The sequence below is a fragment of the Sparus aurata genome, chromosome 10 (assembly GCF_900880675.1).
Source record: "Sparus aurata chromosome 10, fSpaAur1.1, whole genome shotgun sequence".
NCBI classification, from domain to species: Eukaryota; Metazoa; Chordata; class Actinopteri; order Spariformes; family Sparidae; genus Sparus; species Sparus aurata.
Window position 1 is genome coordinate 6296437 of NC_044196.1, and position 24527 is coordinate 6320963.

The 24527-nt window shown below is 42.3% G+C and overlaps 1 protein-coding gene and 1 long non-coding RNA gene across 6 annotated transcripts in view; both read left to right on the top strand.

Moving 5' to 3' along the window:
• Nucleotides 1-24527, top strand: part of LOC115589796 (butyrophilin subfamily 3 member A2-like) — a 69940-nt gene that overhangs the window by 5549 nt on the left and 39864 nt on the right. The window lies entirely within an intron of this gene.
• Nucleotides 15767-19138, top strand: LOC115589868 (uncharacterized). Its single transcript, XR_003985607.1, has 3 exons — nucleotides 15767-15804; nucleotides 17767-17824; nucleotides 18730-19138. It is a non-coding gene; the product is annotated as an uncharacterized LOC115589868 (long non-coding RNA).

The following is a 24527-nucleotide window of genomic DNA, read 5'->3' on the forward strand; positions in this document are numbered from 1 at the left end:
CCACAAGTCTTTACTTTATAACAGGATTTATGCCTCTTTTGCTGCGGTACATTCCCAAGTCAAGTAAATGTCTTTTATGTTTTAATCTAACTGACTTTATCTGTACTCAGAAACCAAGAGGAACCACAGGGATGAAACTGATATAGGAGAGATGAACCAAGATGGTGAGGTGCTCATGACAAAGGTAAGGAAGCCAATGGAGGTGTTGTACAAGGGAAAAGGCAAGCAAAAATAAAAAGCAATAGCCGGAACAACACAGTTATAAGCAAGGGGGATACAATATATTTACATCCAGAAACAGGATCTGCAGCAACTATGACAGCACAAACTTGAATTGATGTTGGGACGTTCAGACATTCAGTATATTTGATCATATTTTAATACAGAGCCTCGTTTCCCTGTTTAAGAAGGCACACTTCAGGCAGACAGAGGGATTAGGATAAAAGTAAATCAGTGGAGAATAAAAAATAGAAAAAGAAAAAAAGAGAGATAAGACAGAAAAGCGAGGGGAAGAAATGTAAGAAATGTTCCTCTGGAGAATTTGAATTTCTTATTCTCTTGTATTTGTCAGTAACCATCTTTTGGTGTCAGGGGTCTTGAAACGGCTGAAGACAAAGCTAGGACTTGAAATGAAAAAATGTGTTGAACCAGCATGAACCACTGCAGACTCTCTCAAACTATAACACAACATTCAACTTCCAAATATCTCTACCTGTGTTATATTGATAGCTGAAAGAACAGAGTGAAGTGAGTTGCTGTGTCTCTGATGGTTTTGGTCTAGTAAAGAGGATTCACAGTCAATATGTGAAAGTCCAGTTTTGAGTGTGCAGGACTGCTGTAGAGTGAAAATCACAGTTCACCTGAATCATTTTGTTCAGTTCAGTTCAAAGATTCTTGGTCACACAAAGAGCAGAGAGTAAAAACCTTCATGGAGCTGGTTCACTGGCTCTGGGACCAGAGGTGGAGACAGAGACAGTCCAGACAGGGTGGTGGCTTTAGGACACACTTCTTTGTGTAGTCTTGTCTGAGGTATGATGTGGGCTGGTGGATGTGATGAGGTCAGGACATGAAGTCTTTATTCACTGACTAACTTGTTGACTGTGACTCCATCATAGGAGAAATGAAATCAGTGGGTAAACTTTGCCTTTGCAGATGGAAAAAGGATGATAGTTATCAATCTTCATGATTTATGTACAGTAACACATGTAATCAGTAGCCAGGCTCTGATTGGCCAGTTATACACTAGGGGTGTGCCAAAATATCGATTCTATTTCATCTTGAGGTACGTTATCGATACACTGGTGCCAAATATCGATATTTAATTATTTAAAAAAAAAAAAAAATTTGGCCCACCACCCCTCTTCGGAGGACAGCTTTATCTTTATTTAACATAGGTATACAACCAAATAAAATTTTAAAAATGGTTTAAGTAGCTCTGAAACCCACACATATAGATATTTAATGATTGTTGTAGTCAGTATGTGTGTTAAGAACAGTCACTGTGCAGTATACTCTGTTAACTTGGCTGTCATTCATGTGAAATTGATTGACAATGTTTTGTAATTCCTGTGAAATGGATTCAGTGCAGTCAATAAATTCAGAATTTCTTCAGTGACACAGATATCGTGATGTATCGTGGATGAAATTTTTTGCAATATATCGATTATCGCAGAATCGCTGTATCGTGATATTATAGTTATCATGGGCAAAATATCGTGATAGTATCGCATCGCGAGGTACCTGGTGATACCCAGCCCTATTATACACATGTATATATTCAGTGGGTGGATGTGTGCATGGTTAGAGGAGAGCTTCACCCACAGAGTCCAGTAGAGCATGAAGCCTACAGAACAGATCATGGTGCTGCTGAAGGTCTAAAACTCCACAGAGAAGCTTCAAGATCAAACCATGGACATACTTTAATGTATTTTTAATAAAACATGTCTCTAAATGTCTTTTTCCTCATAAGGTGGAAAGAAGCCAAGCTTATCCGGTCCAGTCTGTTCCAGTCCAGTCTGATCCAGTCCAGTCTTCCTCCTATGTTGTAAGGTTTCGTGCAGAAGAACAATTTATTCTTTCTTTATTCTGTCAGTTTTACTGGTCAAACTGTGAAACTTCCAACCACAGGAATAGTTGACTTTCTCATTTATACTTAAAATCTAAAATCAATCAGTCGGACTCTTACTTAGGGAAATTTTGATAATAATAATAATGTGTTTTTTAAACAGCACTTCTAAACGGTGTTACAAAGTGCTGTATGGTTGAACCAGGATTAAAACATGTCAGGAGACAATGAGGCCAATAAAATCAGATGATGAAAAATCACTTATAAGATATAATATATAATCATTTATTAAAGAAAAAAAATCTTTCTTCTCTTGTCAATAATGTGTATCTGTTTTTCTCTTTCAGCCCAAGTGGCCATTTGTTACCAGGCAGAGGTTCCTTGAGGAGCTGCAGAAGAAGACCAGAGAGGTTTGGATTTGTATTCTTTACAGAACTTTTATTTTCAGCCTCCTACCTGATTCATTTTAATCCTCCTTCAAATCTGTCTAAATGAGACCATGATGGTTTTCATCACTATGAATGTACCACAGAAAAAATACAATAGAAACATTTTATTTTATCAAACATCAGTCAAACAGAGTGAAGTTCAGGTCCAGACTGAGAGCAGAAGGACTGGAGGAACACTGTCTTTACAGATAATCACATGTTCATTTATTCTCTTCCTCATTAAATTCAAATACAGAATGAATCAGAGCTTTACATTGGCCTCGTTTGTCCTCAGTTCTTAAAAGTCTCACAGCTGCACTTTTCTCTTCACAATTTTCTGCTTTAATATTTGTTTAGTTTATGATAAAAAAAAAGTGAAAAGAGAAATATCACAACAGGCTACAGATAAATCAGGTCGTGTCCAAAGCAGGAGTGAAGTCCAAAACCAGAATGTTGATGAAGGTTCTCAGTCATCCAGGTGATAGTTAGATATTAAGTTATGTATCATAGGAAAATGGACCAGAACAGAATGTTGTGTTTAAGATCAGGTCCAAACCAAAGAAGGAAGAATAGTTTTAGTTTTACTTTTGTTTTTCTTTGTTTGTTGTTGAGAGAAAAGTACCATTTTCAGCTCTTAACTGAGAAAGATCCACTGATATGGAACATATAAACTGGTTTATAATGAAGATGTAATTCATTGTGTGCACATGAACATATAGTTCCACATTATCACTGGTGGCTCCAGTTGGACACAGATGGATTGTTTCCCTCCTCTGTCTTCTGTGGACAACATGTTGACATTGTTGTCCTCAGAGGAAGGATTGTTCTCCTTCAGATGAAGTGGACAGCAGAGTCTGGACCTGAGGAGCTGCTCCTCCTGTGTTGATCCACACATTCTCACTACTGATCCATGACCATACATTACATCTTTACAATCACAAGTTAGTTTACACCAACAGCAGAATATTATCAACAATACAACAATATCAGATGTAGTTTTCATCAGTTTCAGAGCAGAATGTATAAAGAGCCACTGTTCACCACCTGCTCAGCAGCAAACAGCAGACAGACACAGTTAGAGACTAACTGGTGAACACAGAGACAGATATTTCCCTCAGGAGATGATCTGCTGCACACTAACAACTGGAACATGTTCTGCTGATCACTGATCACTTTAATCACACACAACTGAGACTGTGATTCATCTACAAACTGCTGCTGCTTTTCATCCCCATCACTATTTCACCTCTCTGTTCTACTTGAAGTCAAATGAGCGTCCTGTCCTGTCTTATTGTTGATTCTGACTGACATCCTTTAATAACCAACATAACAGAGGTTCATATTTCACTGATGTTGATTTGTTTCCAGCCTCTATGTGTTTTTCTTTGTTATCATATTAACTGATGTGTTTTGTTGTTCACTCATTTATATAAAATACTCATCTCAGTCAACAAAGACCTCCAATATGTTCAGGATGTTTATTGTAGTAACAAGTAGTAATAAAGTCCACAGTGAAGCTGAACTGATGATGATTGTTACAGCTTGTATTCACATGATATATTTACAGTATGAATGTGCTCAAAGCAAACACAAGCACATATATGACACATTAACAGATAATAAACCTTCAGCCAATCAGTGCTCAGGTTACATCCTGAGTACTGAATCAAACTAAATCTGATCTCTGTTTCCCTCCAGTGGGAGAACAAGGTCAAGGAGGAAAAGAGGAAAAGAGAGAGAGCTGAAGAAGACGTGAAGAAGCTACAGACAGAGGTTCATTTCTTTAACTTTGTTTTTAATTTAGCTGAGTTTTCAAATCGGAAGTTATTTTACACCAAGACCAGAATATTATGTGAGATTTCTGTCTGTCTGTCTGAACCCCAAATTGCTCCTGATGTGCAGTTGGCACCTTGCATGTGTGTGAATGGGTGAATGCGGCAGGTGTTGTAAAGCAGCTTGGAGCGGTCAGTGGAATGTAAAAGTGTTTTAGAAATACGACTTCATTTACCATATTTCTCAGCTGGTATAAGCAGATACATTTTGTGTCCTGTCCTGTCTTATTGTTGATTCTGACTGACATCCTTTAATAACCAACAAAACAGAGGTTCATATTTCACTGATGTTTGTTTTTTCTCATATTATCCGATGTGTTTTGTTGTTCAATCAATTATATGAAATTCTCATCTCAGTCAACAAAGACCTCCAATATGTTCAGGATGTTTATTGTAGTAACAAGTAGTCATAAAGTCCATATATATAAAATATCTTCTCTCTCCTCTCAGGTTGGTGGACTGACAGCTGATGTCAACCAGCTCAAAGCAGAGAAGACAGAGAGTGAGACCAAGATAACAGAGGTTCATATTTCACTGATTGATTTGATTTGTTTTGTTGTTTACTCATTTATATCAAATTTTGAAGCTGAACTGATTTAACATGAACAGAACTCTCTGTGAGTGAACACAGTTTCATCACATCATCAGATCATCAGCAGAGAACTCATTCAGTGATGATGGAGTGTTTGTATTATATAGTTCAAATGTCTCTTCATCTCTCCTCCATTACAGCTGGAACAGAAGCTGCAGGAGGAGAAGAAGAAGTCAGAGAGAGATCAGAGAGAACTGAATGATCAGGTGATCAGAATCACTGAGCTTCATGTTTCCTCCCTCATCAATCTTTGTGTATCGTCTTTATATGACATTCATTTGTTGCTCACAGTTTAAATCCATCAGTTAAGAACAGCTCTGATTGTTACAGCTTGTATTCACATGATATATTTACAGTATGAATGTGCTCAAAGCAAACACAAGCACATATATGACTGTGAGAAGGTGAGCACCCCCCCCCTTCTCACAGTCTCCTCGGGGGAAACGCCGATGTGTGGCGTGGCCCACGAGGGAGCGAAGAGAGACTTTTCTCGGACCTTTGTACACACATACACGCACACTCCTACACCCGCACACACTCCCGCATATGATGCGAAGGGCTCTTTGAGAATGTTATGTTGATGTGTACGGTTATGATATGTGTGTATTGTGCCATGCGGGGTTATCATATGTGGCGTGAGCCTGGACCGGTGTCGGGAACGCAGTGCGCGGCGGCTGGCATTCATCACACCTACAACTCACCTGTGACAGTTTTCACTCTTCTCTATCATCCTGGCGTGTAGTGAGGTACCCACTACTCGTCCCGCACTTCATCTTTTCACTGGTAAAAACTCTGGTCCTGCATCCATTCACATACACTCAGCATATTCACCTCCACTCCCGGTCTGGATCCACTGCTCCTCGGCGGAAGCGCGCGCCGCTGCAGGGGCGGTCTTTATCGGGCGAGGGGCAAGGGGGGCATAGCCCATGTCGCTCAGGGGTGTTTGTTTTGTTATTGTATATTGGTTTGTGTGATCCTTATGCAGAGATGGTTGTTTGTCAGGTGAAATATTGTCTGTGTCACAAGGGGATTTGGTATTGATTGTTGTGGGATATATTTATGTATATAAGGTCAGGGGTGGACCACTATGGTTTTGGTGTTCCCCCTCATTGATGGTTTGCCCCAATTGGGCTTAGCAGGCTGCCATATTTAAAGGAGCATCATTCAGCTCTCGGGAGCTCTGAGTGGAAGTAGCCTGGTGTGAGGCTATGTTCCGGCCATTTTTGTTTGCCTGACGTTGTCCTCAAAGTATGTATGTATGTTTGTTTATTGGGTTATTTTTGGGTAAAATAAAAAGCCTGTTTTTTTTGGCACTTGACGCTTGCTGGCTCTGTTTTCCACTTCCACCATCTGAGTCTGGCTTGCCCTGATCCCCTTTTCGTGGGGAGACCGCTCTGGTCCCTCACATTTGGTGGCAGTGGTGGGATCTGTGGCACCATCTGAGAAGCTGGAGAGAAGAGGTGGAAGGCGAGGACGAGCTGGGATGCGAGGCCGTGGGTACGGCCGGGCCTGGGGGAGGATCGAATGCCCCAGGCTGACCCGAGATGAAGAGGAGGAGGAAGAGGAGGTGCAATCGGATAACGAGGCTGGGGCCCAGGCATCGGGAGGAGACCAGCCAGAGGGGTGCGATCTGGCTACCTTGCATCATCTGCTGGTCAAGACCCTCCAAACCCAGGAGAGGGAGGCACTGAAGCAGGAGCAGCGCTGGAATGGTGTCCAGATCCAGCTGAATCGGCTCCGGGATGATGTAGATGCAGACCGCAGGCGTCCACTTCTACCACCGCCCGGGCCTCAACCAGGGGGTCTCCATTTCCCACTGGGGGGCGCTTCTGCAGCCCCTGTAGAGGCGGAGGCTCCAGGTCCTGCCGCAGATGCACCAGTAGCCATGGCACCAGCAGCACTGGGACCAGCACCTGCTCCAGCAGCACCAGTGACCTGGTCCAGAGCTGCGATCCCCAGGTTTGAGGAGGGGGATGACATTGAACAATACCTAACCACATTTGAGAGGTTGGCCATGGCGTACCGCTGGCAAAGACAGGAGTGGGCGGTGTTACTGGTGCCCTACCTGTCTGACAGAGCACGTAGTGCCTATGTGGCTATGGACATGAACCAGGCAATGGACTATGATCTTGTGAAGGAGGCCATCCTGAATAAGTATGAGATAAATGAGGAGGTGTATCGGAGGAGGTTCTGGGAGCCAGACATCAGGCCTGGAGAGACGCCCCGTGAGCTGTACACCCGCCTCAAGCATCTCTTCAACAAGTGGATTCGGCCAGCAACGAAGACGATCGACGAGGTCACGGAGACACTTGTCCTGGAGCAGTATCTTCGTACTCTAACCCCTGATATCAGAGTCTGGGTGAAGGAGCACGATCCCTAGGATGGTCAGCGGGCGGCAGAGCTGGTGGAGAACTTCATGGCGGCTCGGCGTGGACACAAGGCCTTCCGGATGAAGGCGCAACCCAGACCAGCAGCACGAGGTAGGTCTGAGGGGTTTGGGTATGGGAGTGGTCCAAAGACTAGCGAGCCCAGTAGACTGCCTGCTCGGAGTTCATTTCCTCCAGTTAGGCCCAGAGATCCAGAACAGAAATCCAGCGGTTCAGTGGTTTGCTATTACTGTCATCAGGAGGGCCACATTAAGCCAGAGTGTCCCAATAGGAAGCCCAAGCACTCTAGCCATTGCTGTGTCCTACGACCAGAAGAGGGGGATACAGGCTTTGTGGGGAGGCTACAAACTGCATCAGTCCATGTTAATGGGAAGAGTGCTATTACCCTGCTGGACACTGGAAGCACACAGACACTAGTACAGCCCCACCTCGTGGAGAAGAGAGACTTTGTGCCGGGTGGGAAATTAAGGGTTTTGTGTGTGAATGGCGATGAACATGAGTACCCCGTAGCTGAAGTCTACCTAGAGGTCAGAGGTCAGACTTACCAGATGACTGTGGGTGTGGTTGAGGGACTGAGCCATTCTGTGGTCATCGGCCAAGATATCCTTGTGTTGCCTGAGCTGGTGGGAACAAGTCAGCTAGTCAGTATGGTGGTGACTAGGTCCCAGAGCCTAGCACAGGGGCCCGGAGTGTCTACTGGTGAGCCTGAGCCCAATGAACTGGCAGAACTGCCTTTGTTTAACGAGGACATCTCGGCTCCCATCAGGATGAGGGGTAAGAAGTCCCGCAGACAGCGCAAACAGAATAAGCTAGTCGGGACGGTAGAAAGAAATGAGGAGCTACCACTTACCCAGCCAGATGATGAGTGGGGGGAGGTTCCAGACCATTTTGAGCAGCTGCAGAGGGATGATCCCACTTTGCAGAAAGCTTTTGACCGGGTCTCCCATATTAATGATGTCCAAACAGAAGTCCATCCTGCTCTGTCTGGGGAAAGTTATGTGGTTAAAGAGGGACTGTTGTATCATCAGCCAGGAGAGGGCAGGGCTGAGCAGCTGGTGGTACCCAAAGAACTCAGGGAACAGGTGCTAGCGATGGGTCACAAGATTCCTTGGGCAGGTCATCTAAGCAACACCAAGAGCCATGAGAGAATCGCGGCCAGGTTTTATTGGCCAGGGCTCTATGGTGATGTGCTGAACTATTGTAAATCTTGCCCTGAATGCCAGTTTACGAGCAACAGGAAGACTAGCCCTTATCCCCTTCAGCCACTTCCTATCATCGAGGTACCTTTTACCCGCATAGCGATGGACATTGTAGGCCCACTGGAGAGAACTCAAACAGGCTACAAGTACATCCTGGTAATTTGTGATTATGCCACTCGTTACCCGGAGGCCTTCCCACTGCGCAAAATCTCTGCTCGTCCCATAGCACAGGCTTTGTTGCAGCTATTCTCCAGGGTGGGCATCCCAGAGGAAGTCATCACTGACCAGGGTACTGCTTTTCTCTCCAAGACCCTCAGGCAGGTTTACAGTTTGCTAGGCATTAAGGGCATCAGAACCACTCCATACCACCCTCAGACCGATGGCCTTGTAGAACGGTACAACCAGACTCTGAAAAGCATGTTGAGGAAGTTTGTGGCTGCCAATGGGAAAGACTGGGATCGCTGGCTGCCCTACTTGCTCTTTGCTTACCGTGAGGTCCCCCAGGCCTCCACGGGCTTTTCACCTTTTGAGCTGCTTTATGGTCGACAGGTTCGAGGTCCCTTGGACGTCCTGAGAGAGGCCTGGGAGGGACCCAGGTCACCCGAGACTTGCAGTGTTCTGGCCCACGTCCTGAAGATGAGGGACAAGATGGAGGAGATGGCTGAGCTGGCGCAGACGAACCTGGGGCGGGCCCAGATGCAACAGAAGTCCTGGTATGACAAGGCAGCCAGGCAGAGGAGCCTTCAACCAGGTCAGAAGGTTCTGCTTCTTCTGCCCACCTCAGAGAACAAGCTGCTGGCCAGGTGGCAGGGGCCCTACGAGGTGGTGCGGAAGATGGGTCCAGCCACTTATCAGATCGACCTTCCTGGGAGGAGAAAACCTAGGCAAACCTTCCATGTCAATCTTCTGAAAGAGTGGCATGAGAGGAAGCCAGAGTTGCAGCTCAGGGTGCAGGCAGTGGTGGAGGAGGAGGAGAGTCCTGAGCAGTTCTTCCCCACCGGCCAGCAGTCAGCCGCCCTGGACATGTCTCATCTGACTTCAAGCCAGCAGAGGGAGCTGGAGGCAATCATCCCTGCTGGCCTTTTCCAGGAGAGGCCGGGCTTCACCACCGTGGTGGAGCACTCCATCCCTCTTAAAGACACAACCCCGGTAAGGCAGCGGATGTACCGGGTGCCAGAGCGTCTCCTGTCCTCCCTCAAGACTGAGGTGGAGGAAATGTTGTCTTTGGGGGTGATTGAGAGGTCCTCCAGTGAATGGAGCAGCCCAGTGGTGCTGGTGCCCAAGAAAGATGGCACCATGCGCTTCTGTATTGACTTTCGTCGGGTGAACGCCCAGTCGCATTTTGATGCTTACCCCATGCCAAGGCTGGAGGACTTGATTGAGCGCCTTGGCAAAGAATCATATATCACTACGTTGGACTTGTGTAAGGGTTACTGGCAAGTGCCTCTGACCAAGGAGGCCAGGCCTTACACAGCCTTTCGTACACCGCAGGGGCTGTTTCAGTTTGTGGTGATGCCCTTTGGTCTACAGGGGGCACCAGCCAGTTTTCAGAGACTTATGGACATTGTGTTGGCGGGTACAGACTCTTTCGCGGCAGCGTACCTTGATGACGTGGTGGTGTACAGTGCCACCTGGGAGGACCATCTGTGTCATCTAGGTGAAGTGTTGCAGCGCATCCAGCAGGCGGGACTGACCATCCACCCGCGGAAGTGTGCCCTGGCAAAGGAGGAGGTGCAGTACCTTGGCCATGTGCTGGGCCGGGGGGTGATCCGGCCACAGAAAGACAAAGTTCAGGCGGTGCTGGACTGTCAACGGCCCCAGACCAAGAAGGAGGTACGGTCGTTCCTGGGACTGGTGGGTTGGTACCGCCGGTTTGTGCCGGACTTTGCCCGTCGAGCGGCGCCTTTGACAGACTTGACCCGGAAATCGGGCTCCTCCCAGGTCCAGTGGGGGAAGGAGCAGGAGCAGGCGTTCGTGGACTTGAGGGGGGCGCTCTGCAAGGACCCAGTGCTCCAGAGCCCTGATTTTGGACAGCACTTCACTGTCCAGACTGATGCCTCTGGTGTTGGTCTTGGGGCAGTACTACTTCAAGGTGAGGGGGACAATAAGAAGCCTGTGGCTTACATTAGCCGCAAACTGTTTCCCCGGGAGACCAGGTACGCTGCAGTCGAGCTGGAGTGCCTGGCCGTGAAGTGGGCACTGGACACCTTAAAATATTACCTGCTTGCTAGAGACTTTTCGTTGGAGACTGACCACCGCGCCTTGCAGTGGTTGGGCCGCATGAAGGACTCCAATGCTCGTGTTACCCGCTGGTTCTTGGCGTTGCAGCCGTACCGCTTTACGGTGCAATACCGGGCGGGCACACTGTGGCAGACTTTTTGTCTCGCCACCCTGTTGGCGAGACTCCAGAGGGGGAGGGAAATGTGAGAAGGTGAGCACCCCCCCCCTTCTCACAGTCTCCTCGGGGGAAACGCCGATGTGTGGCGTGGCCCACGAGGGAGCGAAGAGAGACTTTTCTCGGACCTTTGTACACACATACACGCACACTCCTACACCCGCACACACTCCCGCATATGATGCGAAGGGCTCTTTGAGAATGTTATGTTGATGTGTACGGTTATGATATGTGTGTATTGTGCCATGCGGGGTTATCGTATGTGGCGTGAGCCTGGACCGGTGTCGGGAACACAGTGCGCGGCGGCTCGCATTCATCACACCTACAACTCACCTGTGACAGTTTTCACTCTTCTCTATCATCCTGCCGTGTAGTGAGGTACCCACTACTCGTCCTGCACTTCATCTGTTCACTGGTAAAAACTCTGGTCCTGCATCATATCACATACACTCAGCGTTATTCACCTCCACTCCCGGTCTGGATCCACTGCTCCTCGGCGGAAGCGCGCGCCGCTGCAGGGGCGGTCTTTATCGGGCGAGGGGCAAGGGGGGCATAGCCCATGTCGCTCAGGGGTGTTTGTTTTGTTATTGTATATTGGTTTGTGTGATCCTTATGCAGAGATGGTTGTTTGTCAAGTGAAATATTGTCTGTGTCACAAGGGGATTTGGTATTGATTGTTGTGGGATATATTTATGTATATAAGGTCAGGGGTGGACCACTATGGTTTTGGTGTTCCCCCTCATTGATGGTTTGCCCCAATTGGGCTTAGCAGGCTGCCATATTTAAAGGAGCATCATTCAGCTCTCGGGAGCTCTGAGTGGAAGTAGCCTGGTGTGAGGCTATGTTCCGGCCATTTTTGTTTGCCTGACGTTGTCCTCAAAGTATGTATGTATGTTTGTTTATTGGGTTATTTTTGGGTAAAATAAAAAGCCTGGTTTTTTTGGCACTTGACGCTTGCTGGCTCTGTTTTCCACTTCCACCATCTGAGTCTGGCTTGCCCTGATCCCCTTTTCGTGGGGAGACCGCTCTGGTCCCTCACAATGACACATTATTAACAGATAATAAACCTTCAGCCAATCAGAGCTCAGTTTACGTCCTGAGTACTGAATCAAACTAAATCTGATCTCTGTTTCCCTCCAGTGGGAGAACAAGTTCAAGGAGGAGAAGGAGAAAAGAGAGAAAGACGTGAAGAAGGTACAGACAGAGGTTCATTTCTTTCACTTTTAACTTTGTTTTTAATTTAGCTGAGTTTTCAAATCGAAAGTTATTTTACACCAAGACCAGAATATTATGTGAGATTTCTGTCTGTCTGTCTGAACCCCAAATTGCTCCTGATGTGCAGTTGGCACCTTGCATGTGTGTGAATGGGTGAATGCAGCAGGTGTTGTAAAGCAGCTTGGAGCGGTCAGTGGAATGGAAAAGTGTTTTAGAAATACGACTTCATTTACCGTATTTCTCAGCTGGTATAAGCAGATACATTTTGTGTCCTGTCCTGTCTTATTGTTGATTCTGACTGACATCCTTTAATAACCAACAAAACAGAGGTTCATATTTCACTGATGTTGATTTGTTTCCAGCCTCTATGTGTTTTGTTTTTTCTCATATTATCCAATGTGTTTTGTTGTTCAATCAATTATATGAAATTCTCATCTCAGTCAACAAAGACCTCCAATATGTTCAGGATGTTTATTGTAGTAACAAGTAGTCATAAAGTCCATATATATAAAATGTCTTCTTGTATTCACATGATATATTTACAGTATGAATGTGCTCAAAGCAAACACAAGCACATATATGACACATTATTAACAGATAATAAACCTTCAGCCAATCAGAGCTCAGGTTACATCCTGAGTACTGAATCAAACTAAATCTGATCTCTGTTTCCCTCCAGTGGGAGAACAAGTTCAAGGAGGAGAAGGAGAAAAGAGAGAAAGACGTGAAGAAGCTACAGACAGAGGTTCATTTCTTTAACTTTTAACTTTGTTCTTAATTTAGCTGAGTTTTCAAATCGAAAGTTATTTTACATCAAGACCAGAATATTATGTGAGATTTCTGTCTGTCTGTCTGAACCCCAAATTGCTCCTGATGTGCAGTTGGCACCTTACATGTGTGTGAATGGGTGAATGCGGCAGGTGTTGTAAAGCAGCTTGGAGCGGTCAGTGGAATGTAAAAGTGTTTTAGAAATACGACTTCATTTACCATATTTCTCAGCTGGTATAGGCAGATACAGTTTGTGTCCTGTCCTGTCTTATTGTTGATTCTGACTGACATCCTTTAATAACCAACAAAACAGAGGTTCATATTTCACTGATGTTTGTTTTTTCTCATATTATCCGATGTGTTTTGTTGTTCAATCAATTATATGAAATTCTCATCTCAGTCAACAAAGACCTCCAATATGTTCAGGATGTTTATTGTAGTAACAAGTAGTCATAAAGTCCATATATATAAAATATCTTCTCTCTCCTCTCAGGTTGGTGGACTGACAGCTGATGTCAACCAGCTCAAAGCAGAGAAGACAGCTAGTGAGACCAAGATAACAGAGGTTCATATTTCACTGATTGATTTGATTTGTTTTGTTGTTTACTCATTTATATCAAATTTTGAAGCTGAACTGATTTAACATGAACAGAACTCTCTGTGAGTGAACACAGTTTCATCACATCATCAGATCATCAGCAGAGAACTCATTCAGTGATGATGGAGTGTTTGTATTATATAGTTCAAATGTCTCTTCATCTCTCCTCCATTACAGCTGGAACAGAAGCTGCAGGAGGAGAAGAAGAAGTCAGAGAGAGATCAGAGAGAACTGAATGATCAGGTGATCAGAATCACTGAGCTTCATGTTTCCTCCCTCATCAATCTTTGTGTATCGTCTTTATATGACATTCATTTGTTGCTCACAGTTTAAATCCATCAGTTAAGAACAGCTCTGATTGTTACAGCTTGTATTCACATGATATATTTACAGTATGAATGTGCTCAAAGCAAACACAAGCACATATATGACACATTATTAACAGATAATAAACCTTCAGCCAATCAGAGCTCAGTTTACATCCTGAGTACTGAATCAAACTAAATCTGATCTCTGTTTCCCTCCAGTGGGAGAACAAGTTCAAGGAGGAGAAGAAGAAAAGAGAGAGAGCTGAAGAACAAGAGAAGAAGGTAAAGACTGAGGTTCATTTCTTTAACTTTTTACCCTCATTTTAATTTATCTGATTTTTCAAATCAGAAGTTATCTTACACCAAGACCATGTGAAATATCATGTGAAATGTCTGACTGTCTGTCTGTCCGTCTGTCTGTCTGTCTGTCTGTCTGACTGACTGTCTGTCTGTCTGTCTGTCTGTCTGTCTGTCTGTCTGTCTGTCTGTCTGTCACTGTTGTTGTGTTTCCTTGTTGTCTTAATGAAACACTGTGTCTTCACTCAGCTCCAGGAGGAGAAGAAGAGGAGAGAGGGAGAAGTTCAGAGGAAGAACCAGGAGCTGCAGGAGAAGACTGACCAGGTTAATCACTTTAATTAATCACTATGAATGTACCACAGAAAACTACAATAGATATATTTTATTTTTTTGCAGAATGAATCAGAGCTTTACATTGGACTGATTGTGTCTCTGATCTAGTCTTTCTCCATGTCTCTCTTTGAGTGAGGGAGAACAGAATGCTTTTCATCACCATCACTATGTGACCTCTTTGTTATACAAATTAAAATGTTGCACAAATCAGAGCATGGAGTCATTTTATTCTTCATTAGGACTGATATAATTTAGTAAGAGAGACGCTCTCTGATCTTCTGTCTGTATCTTCTCTGTCATTTCATGGAGCAGATCACAGAGGAGAAGAAGAAGCTGCAGAACAAGATACAAGAGGTTTGTTAATGTTGATTCTTGTTTCCACTCAACTTTCTTTTTGTCTTTAGCTTTAAATCACAAGTACTGTTTCAAGTATAATCTGAAGATTAACTCAATGTATAATGACATAAACTGCACAAAGTATTTTAATGTTAAAATAATTTGAAGCTATTTAGTTCAAATGTCTCTTCATCTCTCCTCCATCACAGCTGGAACAGAAGCTCCAGGATGAGAAAGCTGAAGTCAACCAGCTCAAAGTAGAGAAGAAGACGAGTGAGGAAGAGCGACAGAAGCTGCAGAACAACAAAGAACAGGTTTATATTTTATAGATATTCATTTTTGTTTTCAGCCACTTATTGGTTTGTGTGTAAAATTTCAGATGAATCGATTTATTTCATCATCAGTATATTTAGACTAATAACATGAACATGAACTGTCACCATGAGTGCAAATCTGAGACAGCAAACATCTGAAACTGGACTAAAGTTCCACTGTAACTCAAACAAGTGTAACAGGAAATGTGTTTCTGATATAAATATAATAACATCTGATTTTGTTGGACATTTTTAAATGAACACTTGATGATTTCATCAGTAAAGTAGAGCACAGGTTGTTACATAAGATATGTACTTTATATATTTACAGTATTAATGTGCTCAGACCAAAACAGAGCTTAAACCTGACTAATCAATGTGAACATTAAAAAAGGTAATCACAACCTCCAGCCAATCAGAACTCAGTCTTCATTTAGTCCAGGATGTAGTTTCACTCAATGAAGTACTAAAAAGACGTCTTTCTTTCCCTACAAGTTGAAGAAGCAGCTCAGTGAGGAGAAGATGAAAAAAGGATCTGAAGAGGGAGCTGGAGAACAAGGTTCATATTGTTATTATTATGTAAAATAATCTCAACTAATTTAGCAGTGCTGCCCATTTGAACTTAGTTTTTATGCAGACCAGGATTATATACACACTCATTAAAGTACTAAATAAAGACAACATGTCTCTCGGCTTGTGAAGCAGTGTATGATCTGAAGGTGGAGCCACAAACCCAGGTTCATTTTTAATCTAAAACATGCTTTAATGATTTCTGTTTCTATCAAACTGATTGATTGTCTGACAACAAGAATTCAAACAACCTACAGGAGCAAATCTGAGACACCAACTAACTGTTTATGAGACTGAACAGACTCAAGTGTCACTGCCTGAACAACATGTCAGCAGAACTATTGTCCTGTGAGAGTCTGAAGTTGTGTTCAGACAGCAAGTTAAACTGATCTGATCCACTCTCTTCTTTTCATTGACTTCACTTTGACCTGGTGTCTGTCTAAACACCTTACTGTGAGAGTCAACATTTCTCACTTGATTACATTTAATCACAGTTTTTTTTCCATTGCTGTTGTTAAAAAGAAGATAAAGTGGACTTATGAAGAAAACTCAAACATCTAATGACAAACTGTGTGAGTGAGAAGTGAAACAGTTCAAACCTGATGTCAACGAGCTAAAGGAGGAGAAGAAGAGTATTGACGTAGAGCATCAGAAGGTACAAACCAACATAAAATATGTTTGTCTCTGATTGATAATGATTTTTGTTTCCACTGAAGATTTTCCGACATTTCTCTGATTTTAGCCTAAAATCTCATATTTATGTCTTTATTTAATTTTTTAGCCAAGATCAGAATAGTATCTGAACAATACAACAATATCAGATGTAGTTTTCAGCAGTTTAAGAGCAGAATGTATAAAGAGCCACTGTTCACCACCTGCTCAGCAGCAAACAGCAGACAAACACAGTTAGAGACTAACTGGTGAACACAGAGACAGATATTTCCCTCAGGAGATGATCTGCTGCATACTGATCCAAAACATGAACCAAACTATCTGTGCATGAACAGACTTTCACATCATCCAGTTCATCACTGCTGAGAACTCATTCAGATGTCAATGTACTGATTACACTGTCTTAATGAGAGAGAGGTGATGAGGTTCATCTTTTTACTTTTTACTCAGATGATCAAACCATGAGGGAAAATTTAAGACACCAAATATCTGAAACTGGACTAAAGTTCCACTGTAGCTGCAACAAGTGTAACAGGGAATGTGTTTCTAATATAAATATTTAGGGCTGACAAACTATTAATATTTTACATCTCAATTAATTGCAATTTGTCCATAGTCAACTCGCGATTAATCGCAAATTAATCGCAATTTTTTTGGCACAATTCTTTCTGTTCTAAATTTAGCTTCATGTATTTTTTTCATGTTCTTAATACTTTTAACAACTTATTTTCAAATCATGCAGGAAAATAAAAGGCTCCAAAAATATCCCCTCACCCTAAATGGGATCAAAACATGGTGTTGTCTGCTTTTGGCGAGGGCGGTGGGCTCTCTACATCTGCCGTGTGTTTGACTTGCAAATTATATTTGAGACTCATCGTACTTCAGTGGTAACTCCTTTTAGGTCGACAGTACGTGCAGATAACTTTTGTCCTATGGACCGAACCATCTGGCAGGGTTTTGAAAGTGAATTAGCCGTTCATAAGTTCGCTCTCCAAAAACGTTCGCTTTTCACCGTGTTTTTCCTGAACGCCAACCCTGCTTCTTTTTCTTCTGATTCCCTTTCTTATTCTTCTGCCACCCTCTGGATCAAGACTACAGGTGCCACTGACGGCCATAATTCAAACAATGCACATTTCTTTTTTTTTTAATCCCGAGTGTTAATCGCGCATCAAAAAATGTACGGCATTAAAAAGAAATTGTATTAACGCGTAAACTTTGACAGCCTTATATATTGTAAAAATAAGATTTTTTCAATGTACTTTTTATATTTACAGTATAAATGTGCTCCGAGCAAACAAGTTAAACCTGAACCAAACTATTTGCACATTAAAAGGTTATATCAATCACGACCTCCAGCTCCTGAGTTTTTCATCTTACTAAACTAAACTAAACTAAATGAAGCACTTGAAAAACAATGTCTCTCATGTTGTCTCTGTTCATCTCTCTTTTCCCTCCAGCTCAGAGAGAATCCTGAGAAAGATGTGAAGAAGCCTGCAGATGGAACATGATACTGAGGTTCTCTCTGTTTATTCCTTATTTTACATCTGAAGCACTGTTTATTTATTTAGCTGCTTTCATTTCACTTTCTTTTGGAACTGTAAAATCACAATATATAGACTTTTAGAAGAAAAGAAAGTTATCAGTCAAACTGATCTTAATGTAATTGTGTGTTTTGTTTTGTTCTTGTCAGATGAACATCATTTGTTCTGTCAGTGTATGGAGGTGGAGAGAGAGTCTATGTAACCATAAATGTTGTTTCAGCATGGTTTTGTACAGCACTGTTAGATTCATGAGCAGCAGCTGATAGTTACTGTTACTGAAGCTTTTTCTTCTTCTTCTTCTGTTGCATGGTGGTTAGCAACCAGTGTTAAGGTGCTTTGCTGCCACCTACCATCACAAAGCAACAACAGAAAGTAACAGAACTGATTTAAGAGCAGCTGGGTTATATTATCATCAGAATGTTATTAACATAATATCAGTATTTCATTTACCCATCTACACTAGCATGTATGGTATTAAGGTATTAAGTGGCTAATTTTGAATAACTGTTGTGGTGTGTATTGTTTCCTGGGTGCAGGAAGATACTTTGCCCTGTTTGTCTGTCCTGTGTTGTTTTATGCAGAACATTCCCTGACAAAGTCCTTCTTATTGTTGAAGTAAAATGTTATTGTGAAATCTCAAATACTGATCTGCTGTAAACCCAAAATAAAAATGTGAACCCACATAACTCAAAGTGTTTGAGCTTTTTTACTGGACTAAATATTTGTATTAAAACTTCATGTCCTGAAACACAAATATACATTTACAGTAGTTATGTCATTCATGTTTTTCGTGTTTTACATTGTTTGTAATTCAACTTTTCAATTTAGAATGACCTGATCCATTTTTCTGCATAATGAGATAAAACGTTTGTTTCACAGTGAACAATGTGGACGAGGTCAGAGGAGAACCAGGTCAAACTGAAACAGACAAGGAAACACTACAACAAGAAGCAAACAATGCTCAATGTGCTGATAGTGAAGGAACAGAGCTTCAGTTTACACAAGAGGCAGGAGGACAAACAACAAGAGAGACAGAAACAGGTTTGGACCAGAGTCAAGAAGAGACAGAGACTGAAGCAGTTAGTGAGACAGATTCTCTACATCCAGTCAGCACTAATCTGAACAACAAAGACACTGAAACTGTGACGATGGTGGAAGAAAGACAGAAAGACAATAATCAGCAGACAGCTGAGAAGAAAGGAGCCCAGAGTTTAAAGGAGAGAGACAAACATGTAGAGCAGCAGACAGTAGAAACAGCGGACACTTAATGTTCACAGGAACAACAACAGTAGACTGAAACTAAAACTTGTAATGATGCTGGAAGAGAGTAAGAAAGACAATAATCTGCAGATAGAAGAAGAAGAGAAATTAAAGTGTGCAGGTGATGAAACAGAAGCTCAGAGTTTGACTGAGGAAGGTAACTGAGGAGTGTAACCTTAAATGATGATGGATATAAAGTGCAGTAGATGTTTAGTTGTGGACATTTGTCAGTGTGTCAGTGTGATCATGGTCTGACTCTGACTGAACTCTGGACTGCATGTGTTGTGTTTGAGTTGTGTTGCTGTTAAACAGTCCTGTCTGTTGTGTCAGTGCTGCTGCTGTCATGGTACCGTTTGGTTTTTAGTTTTCTGAAAAAGTCAGAACTCTAATCCTCGTCTGTAGTTTAATATCCATCTTGGTAAAGACACAAACATCACAGCTGACTTTGACTTTTTACTGTTAACATTTGATATTGAGCCGTTTTATGCTGTTTCTATAATTTCATGTGCCGTCAACTGTACTTTCAAACTATCTCGAGTTATTTCACATTATATTACATAATTACACATTAGTATGTGTATGTGAATAAATATACTTTATAACTCTACTACTACTCTATACTCTCTCAGAGCTGCTGTACATTACATGATCTTTAACGATCCACATTCACATTTGATTCTCATTTTCATGTGACATGTTGCTCCATATTTCATATCCAATGGTCCTATTAACATTTTAATACATGTTATTAAAATGCTTATAATCTGAAAAAGCTCAACATTGTGTCTGATAATACACATGTAAATATAGGTGTTGTCTACTTCATATCAAAGTACATTTAACATCAGATTGACTTTGAGGTACTTTTTCCAACGCTGCTGACTCTGCCTCCACGTCTCCATCAGCAGAGATCAGGGTCAGCACGTCTGAAGAATCCTGTTTAGCTCTTCTTTCGTTATAGTTACAAAATCTACATCCTGTTTAGTGCTTTTCAGATACTCCTGAAAACATCTGACAGCCCAAGACGGTGATCGAGACGTAGTCTGTTCATTCCTGGACAGTTCCAGTTGATTGAACTCTTCATGTGACATAGGCACAAAACTTTCCTTTTTTTGTCATTTGGTTCTAATCATCCTCCTCCAACCATTCATCCAAACTGAGACCGCTGAGTCAATCAAAATTAACAACAAACTGATCCATTTTGTAGCCTATTTTTCCACCGTTTCCTGCTCCAGCTCTGACAGTTACAATGTTGCCATGGAGATGGATCCAATGTTGCCATGGAGATGGATCCAATGTTGCCATGGAGATGGATCCAATGTTGCCATGGAGATGGATCCAATGTTGCCACAGACTTGGCGGAGTAATATTTAGAGCAATGAGTCAGGCGTGCTGTCATGCTGATTTGAGCACGGTCTAAATTTCTTGTTGACCAATCAGATCGGTTGGTCGGAACTACTTGTTGTATAATTATCAGTGATTGAGAAGGAGAGGAAGTATTCTAACATCTTTAAATCAGGTGAAACCACATTAAACATAAGTTACCATCATAAATCATCATTGAAGAAGAAGATGTTTCCTCACATTCAGGCACGTGCACACATAAGGCCCAAAGGGTGCTTGAGCCTTTTTACCTCGTATTATAAAGTGCCCTTTTTGTGTGTTTTTTAAATTAATATATAAATTCCTGTTGTGCAAAGGGATGTCAAAAAACTGGCAGTATAAAAAACGCCACTGTTATCTACCATTCGCATTTCCTCGTAATATGGTGTTGTGTGTGTATGTGTGTGTGTGTGTGTGTGTGTGTGTGTGTGTTGAGCCTAAAGCCTTCTCTGTCCGCTGCGGCTCCTAACTAACTTATCCACTGTAACTGGACAACCAACACAGAAATTAGGAGCACCTCCTAAATCAGTATGCACCATATGCACTTTTGTTTACTTTTTTTTGTTTTTTACTGCATTACTGCTAAATCCTTTGGTAACAATTCGACAATTTAGAGAAATAACTGTGCTGTTTTATATGAAATGAAAAAGTCACACATGCGCTGTACACGCAATACATGGCTTTCCCCTCTTTGCAGTATTTCAGCCAAGTGAATTGTGTTGTGAGCCTTTCCTATCAGAGAGAGTAGGTCTGATTCGTTATCTGAATTGATCTTTTCCTTAAAAAAATTAATCGATAGTTTTGCAAAGTTGCTGAGCGAGAGCTGGCACAGGTAGATGAGACTCTGCGCTGAATTGTCCCATCCAGTGGTGTTATGATGACGAGAGCCTTGCGTTGGCTCTCCACTCCTCTCTCTCTCTCTCTCTCTCTCTCTCTACGAACGGTCGCTACTTTCAAATTAAAAGCCCCCCGCTAAGAACCCAGTTCTAAACACCAATGGGGTGCAATGTAAAGCTCTTATTTTGAAGACAGAGAGAGAGAGAGAACTCCACCATGCACGTAGATGAGATGTGACAGTGGAGCGACTTGAACCTTTGTGAGTTATAAACCATCAACATAACTTCCTTGTGGGGGCAACAGGTCACCTTCCACTTATTCAACGTGCTTTAATGTGAGTCATATTACAGAAGAGTGTCCATTTGTCCTTGTTAAGATAACTGCTTGTTAATGAGAGTTAAGAATAATCTGACAGCTGTCTGTGTGGCTGTTTATCTGTCACACATCTTAAACTTCTTCCAGATATTGAGTTCACTGTGACTTTGCTGTTGTAAAAATTGTTGTTCTACTTACAGTCACAGTAGTCATTTCTTGGTTCTGTCACATGTTTAGATGTGTAGCCTGTATTTCTAGTTTGCACTTGCCCTCCAATAAATAGCCTAATAATAAACCAGTGTTTTATTGCTTTTAAGAATTGCAGCTGAATTACATGTTTTCCAAACCTCAGTATTATGATGATGATGAGAATAAACTCATGTTGACAATAATTTGTTGACACAAAAGAAATGGCAGTTGCATATCACTCACAGCTACACAGCATACACAGCTAAGAAGTTAGCTTTCTATAAGTACTTTGTTTACTAATTTTAAGTTAATCCACATATTGTATTATTAAGGCCTGAAAAAGATTTTGGCACACGCCATTCTTTTTCTTCACTGAGAGATTACAGTCAGCGACTCCTGGATATTTACAAGCAACTGGGACAACAATTAATTGACTACTGCTGCCTTATTTCACTTTTTTTTTTTCCCGAACTCAGTACTTTCAGAACGAGGCCTATGAAGAAGCACAAGCCTATTAGCAGCTAAAGCTAGCTAGCACCAAAATGCCTCTCATTAACATGAACTTTCAGATGATCTTTACGAAAATTGCTGAGCTGGAAACCAAGATCCACCAGATAGAGGTAAATGTGGAAGTGAATAGACTATCTGGGAATGAAACTACTCTCCCATGGAATCAAAACAGCAGACAAGAGCCTGCTAACACACGGCTTATTAGCCCGTACCAAAGAGGAAACAACTGTGGACAATGGTGAAAACAAAAAGTAAGAGCAAACCTACCCAAATAACAAAAATACAACTGGAGAACAGATTTGCTCCACTTTATCAAGACCGTGCAAGCTCTCCGTCAATGAACAAGGAGAGATATGAGACCAAATCCAAAAGTAAAAGACCACAGAAAGAGCTAATGACTGGACCACAAACACTGATTGTGGGTGATGTTGCTGTGAAGGAGGTAAACAGCTTTTGCAGCAAGAAGAACACCAAAGTACTCTGTTTTACCAACGATATGGTCTCTGGCATCTCAGAAAAAATTCTGGACATCATTGCTGAACATCCAACAGCGAAATCTCTTATCTTACACACAGGGGGCTGTGATGTTGTGAAACAACAATCTGAGGTATTGAAACAAGATTTCACTGATCTATTGAACAAAGTGAGATCTCTCGATACTGTGGTGTTTGTCAGTGGCCCTCTACCAACTGTCCGTAGAGGTGATGAGAGATTCAGCAGGTTGTTGATGTTGAACAGATGGCTCAAAGCTACATGTGCCGCTCAATCGGTGAACTTTATTGACAATTTTAACATTTTCTGGGAACGCAGGCACCTCTTTAAGGCAGATGGATTCTCACAGCTGCAGCTGATTCAGAACGCTGCTGCTCGAGTCCTAACAAGAACCAAAAAAGTAGATCACATCACTCCAGTTCTTAGATCTTTACACTTGCTTCCTGTCTATCAAAGAATAGATTACAAAGTCATGTTGTTGGTTTATAAAGCATTGAATGGTTTCGGGCCAAAATATATTTCTGATCTGCTGCCGTGTTATGAACATCCAGACCTCTGAGATCGTCGGGTACCGGTCTGCTTTCAGTCCCCAGAGTCAGAAGTAATCATGGAGAAGCAGCTTTCAGTTACTATGCGCCACATATCTGGAACAAACTCCCTGAAAATTGCAGGTCTGCTCCTATTTTAGCCTACTTGTTTTGATGTTTGTTTCTTAATGTTTTTACGGGTCTTAAAATGCTATTTTAAATTTTTAATGCAATTTTTAATGTCTTTTAAATGAAATTTTTATGTCTTCTCATGCAATTTGTGTGTGCCTGTAAAGCACTTTGAGTTGCCTTGTGTCTGAATTGTGCTATACAAATAAACTTGCCTTGCCTAAGCTTGTGCACGTACTGCTCTTTTCTGACTTGGAGCCCCTGCCCCTTGATAATCATGTGCACGTCCCTGCTCACATTACTGACATGTTCCACATGAACACAGTGAACATCCTGATCATGTTTCTAGCAGCTGACCACAGATCAGAGCCCCTCCCCACCTCCCCTCCGTTCACACAGTGCAGTGAGTCCTGCAGGAGACAAACAGGTGTGGACACGTTTTCATGGTTACACACTGAGTAATGTATGTGTTCAGAGGCTGCAGGTAAGATCACTTTCATCTTCACCTTTTACTTACATGGTGAATGTGATGTGGTATCATATCTGTACATGCGATATCGTGCCAGTGATAATGAGGTGACATGTCATGACCGAAAGTGAAAGTGAAGTGAGACTGAGTGTAAAGACGCAGTGAAGGACTCTGAGTGAGCTCTGTCTCTTATCTAACTGTACAAGTGTTGGACAGTAAAGTCAAAGTCACGTTTGGATTCACACACCAGCCTCGTTCCAGTTGAATTCACCTGCTGACATGAAGGTGACATGTGAGTGAACGACCAGCAGAGGGTTTGTGACACCCTGCAGCTGTCACACACTCAGGAGGGAAGTGGATATTAATATCATACAGCTGATGATTGTTAACCCAGATATCAATGCTGCATGTGGACAGTCATAGAAATATACTTAACTACATATACATGAACATATATATTCTGAAATGACTAGAAAAAAAAAGTTTATTTTGTATTTATTTTATTTTGTTGTACTTTGATTATTGTTATAATGTATCACTTTGCAAAAAAAAAAAAAACCCTCAGC